At 38.3% G+C, this 4,081-nt stretch overlaps 1 protein-coding gene and 1 long non-coding RNA gene across 2 annotated transcripts in view; one reads left to right on the forward strand and one right to left on the reverse strand.

The window, feature by feature from the left end:
* Window positions 1-4,081, reverse strand: part of slc35f4 (solute carrier family 35 member F4) — a 17,860-nt gene that overhangs the window by 12,951 nt on the left and 828 nt on the right. The gene's annotated exons all lie outside the window — the stretch shown is intronic.
* Window positions 1,353-4,081, forward strand: part of LOC116669904 (uncharacterized) — a 23,078-nt gene continuing 20,349 nt past the window's right edge. The window contains exon 1 of the long non-coding RNA XR_004326909.1: window positions 1,353-1,363. This is a non-coding gene — a long non-coding RNA (uncharacterized LOC116669904). The remainder of the gene's footprint in view (window positions 1,364-4,081) is intronic.

A 4,081-nucleotide genomic window follows, 5' to 3' on the forward strand; every position in this document is an offset into this window, starting at 1 on the left:
AGGTTGGATTTTCCTAAATGTTTTTTGAATTAGGGCATTAAGATCAATTTCCAAAGATGTTTTTTATTCCTTTTTTTAATCAACTTTAGCAACTGTACATATTTTTGGCTGGCCCCAGCAATTCGCGGTTGGGCCCCTATTGTGAATTTGTGTACAAACCCAGTTACCCCCAAGTTCCCATCAAGTACAAAGCACAAAGCAGACTATATTGGAAATGGCAGCTTCATTATTTGCCAGGTGAAGAACCAGTACTGCGATGCTGGTGTCTTACCTGGCCCTGTCCGTATCTTTACAAGACAAAGTCACATGATTATGTAATAATTAAAGACCCGTGTTGGTTCATATTGTACTCATTTGTTTTGGCCACTTAGCCTGGTTGGTAATTCGGTCTAAACTAGTTGTTATTGAGTTATTCAATTGTCATTTTTCACCCAATGCTTTGGCTAGATGTTTTTCAGTGATTTGAGTGAAACAGCCCTTCTGAAACATAGCAGATGTAAAATGACACAGTGTGCAATACAATACATTAAATAGCATAATTGTAGCTATTGCAGACACATTGAGATGTATAAAAATATATGTTTATATTTTCATGCTTCACAGAGGTAGTAATTAGACTAAATACTAAGTACTGACATTTTCTGTCAGGCATTTCATTGGAGGATTTGGAAGTTCACTTTATTGTTGTTGTTGTTGGATTTACAAACCACAAGAGGGTAGTGTCGGCTGCTGTTGAGTCTTGGTGTACTCAACATGATGGAAATGCCATTACAAACCTTTCACTTATTGTCCCCTTCAATTATTTAATCTAACTTTTAGATTACAGAACATTGCTTACAGGACAATATGTCTCAAAGCCAAAGCCAAAATATTTAGTCTGACCAATACAACAGTGTCATGAGAACAGCTCAGCAGCTCCTTAGGTTTATGCTCATTCCCAGGAGCATGTGAGACTAACAGCGCTCCAGGAGTCATTCAGGCAAAGCTCATAACACATTCAATGCTAGGCTTGTTATAAATAGCTCTGAGTGAACAGACATGGAAAGGGGAAAGTCCAAAATAATGCACGCACAGAATGTTTTAGGCAATGTCTGAGGAAGACAAGGAATTCACCTGCTGTTAACACTGGAAACAGATGGTTTCAAAAGTGAATGACCAATCAGTGCAAGCATAAATGGATTCAAAGGCACTTCTATTTTTCTTTGTATTTCTCTCCAGACTTTCTCTGTAAACTGAAGAGCACAACAACACACCCCATTGTGATAAATGGTTGCTTTTTACACCCTTCCTTCAAAATGTTCCTCGGAGTGCCTGTGTGTTGTTGTTGTTGTCTTGCTGTGATGCCGGCTGTGAACAGTGCTGAGTGGGACTGCCACTACAAGAAGTACCTGTCATTTGTCCTGCACCATACCTATTTACCCAGCGGGGTTGCATGCCAGCACTACCGAATTGCCCTTTTTGAACAAATAGCTACTCAAAACAAGACACACAGCAAATTATTGGAATGGTTTTCTCTTAGATGCTGAGGAAGCATTTAACTGCAGTACACACCATTGTTGTTTGCTCCAACAGAAGCCAAATGGGTGCTGTAAGAATATGTTCTTTTCTTTTCTTTTTATTTAAGGTCAATTTCATGTCAATTTGTTTCTCTTGAGCAAATGTTAGTAGTTAAGCTACCAGAATTTGCATAAAGTGGTGCAATAGGAAATATTGCGCCTTGCTTGTTTAGAAGGACATTACCCTTATTACTTACTTGCAGCATTTTATCATTACCATACTATGCATAACAGCCTGTCACCAAATGTAGTCCACAATCCCCCTCAAAGGCATCTTCTATTTCAACGCAGATGGCAACAATAAACTGGCACCAGAATCTTACTAAATATATCATTACCCCATAGGTTTGGCAGGGTGAGTCTACTGTTCTATTTACTTGCTCCTTTGCCTAACTCTCTGTGGAAAATGATACTCAGCAGATTAAGGGGAAGTGTACTTCTTAACTCAAGATTTACAAATGTGTAAACAAAACAAAGTAAACAAATGTGACGCTTTTTGGCAGCAAGCAGTGTAAAACAAGAACTGACTTTTCACATTCTTGTTTATAAGAATGTTCAAATACATTTAAGAGGTAGACGAGTGTGTGCACATAACCAGACTCCTTTACAGTGACAGCATCAGCAACAGCATGTTTAATAGCTATGCAAGCAGGAACAATGGTGACAAGTTTGTTGCCCTGAGGAATACCTTCTGTAGACTCTGGCATGTATAAAGATCAGTTGATGGATGGATGGAGAAACACAGGGCTACAGATGGCGTATTTCATCAGAGAAATGGGAAATGTGTCTCAAATCAAATAACCCCTTACACTGGTGTTTAAAGGCTTGGTGTGGATGCTATTACAATCCCCACCTGCTCCTTATACCTGAAAATACATCACAGACGACACCCCATCTTTCATTTTTGTCTGCTTCAGTGGAGAGTAGGCAATGAGATGAGACAGACAGAGGCTTGTTATTCTGGGAACAAACTTGCATTCAAATGTCTTGTTTTGTCCCAACAACAGTCCAAAACACCAAAGATATGCGTTTTGCTATCAAATCACAAATTGTTGCAGCGCTATTGGGAGCAATATTGTCTTATCAGATCAGCCCTTTGATGATAGTATATATAACATTTACAATTTGGATCTTGCAATTCAAGTGTCACTAAAATAAGAGAAACTTTTAAACTTTTGAAAATTACCAATGAACAGCAATGAATAGGTCTTCTATAGTCTATAGCAAAAAACGTACACACACCCATGATCGTAGTTTCAGAGGCCCTGTTAAAGTTGTCCAATCCATTTTTAATTTAAAGTTTTGAGTGCCCCGCGTTAATCACATATTCTCCCAATAGATTAATCTGAACAAGTAGATATAGTCACAAATGAAAGTGTGATTGCATTCGTGGTTGATCTACTGCAACTGACACCCCTGATAAACAGGAGGCAGTTAATAAAAGACATTGCTCAAGACAGCTCATTTCCTTTTTCCTCAGCCTCTGTCTAAAAAAACATTGAGGTGTTCTCAGCTCATCTAACAGAGCCTCAGCCGGAACTGATTGAATAAGGCCCTGCTATCTGCGTACCCACTTTTCCTCTTAGACTTAAAACAAGTATATAAGAGTATTGTGTTGTGTCACAGAGTACCAGGGTTGATAGTTGATCTGAGCAGGAACGTCATAACATTGGGAGTGCATCTCTTGACCAGACAGGTATCTCAAAGTCATGAATTTGAAACAGAGCTTTTACGTAACAGCCAGAGGAAGATGTAAGGGAGCTTACATGACAAATCCAATTAATTTGGGGTGAAAGTGTACCAGCATCTGAAACACAAGAGGCTCTAAGATAGATGACCAATTTGATTTTTGGGGATTGATTTAAGAAAAGCGCCAGTTCAACTTTTAATAAAGAATGATGACACAATACAATGAATAGGCCACAGGGGTGAGAACCTGACTTTTCTAATGCTACAAACCTTATGAAATCCTACTCTGCACCCCTTACTTCATTACCATAAAGCCATTTGTTAAACCACTGATTTACTGTGCACAGAGCATTGTAATATTTGTTATTTTTCCCTTGTTTCCATTGGCACTGACAACACTTGACAAAAAAAAAAAAACTGGAGGCAAATATTTTATAGATCATTCCCAAACAAAGTGCACCATCAGCTCTATTCTCCTATCCCAGCCATTGTCTCAGAGTCAGCGGAATTCAGAGAATTGCTCATTCAAAACATTGTTGACAAATTATAGAGGACTTTAAAGTATTCACAATATTTACATCCATAACAGGAGAAACCACTGTATTTGTCATTTGGGAAATTGACTGTTTTAATTAAACATTTGCAATTCAATATGAGGCTGCTATCAAAGTGATTGTTCACCAACATGAGTTGGACATTAGGTTACAGTTTAAATTTACATTGAATTGGAATTGGAAAAAGCCAGCGTAATTCGTGCACAGCCTGATAGTGCTAGATTTGTTTTGTATCTCTCTATTTCTCTTTCTATTTCTCTCTCTCTCTCTTTCTCTCTCTCT

This window comes from Etheostoma spectabile, chromosome 20 (assembly GCF_008692095.1).
Source record: "Etheostoma spectabile isolate EspeVRDwgs_2016 chromosome 20, UIUC_Espe_1.0, whole genome shotgun sequence".
NCBI lineage: Eukaryota > Metazoa > Chordata > Actinopteri > Perciformes > Percidae > Etheostoma > Etheostoma spectabile.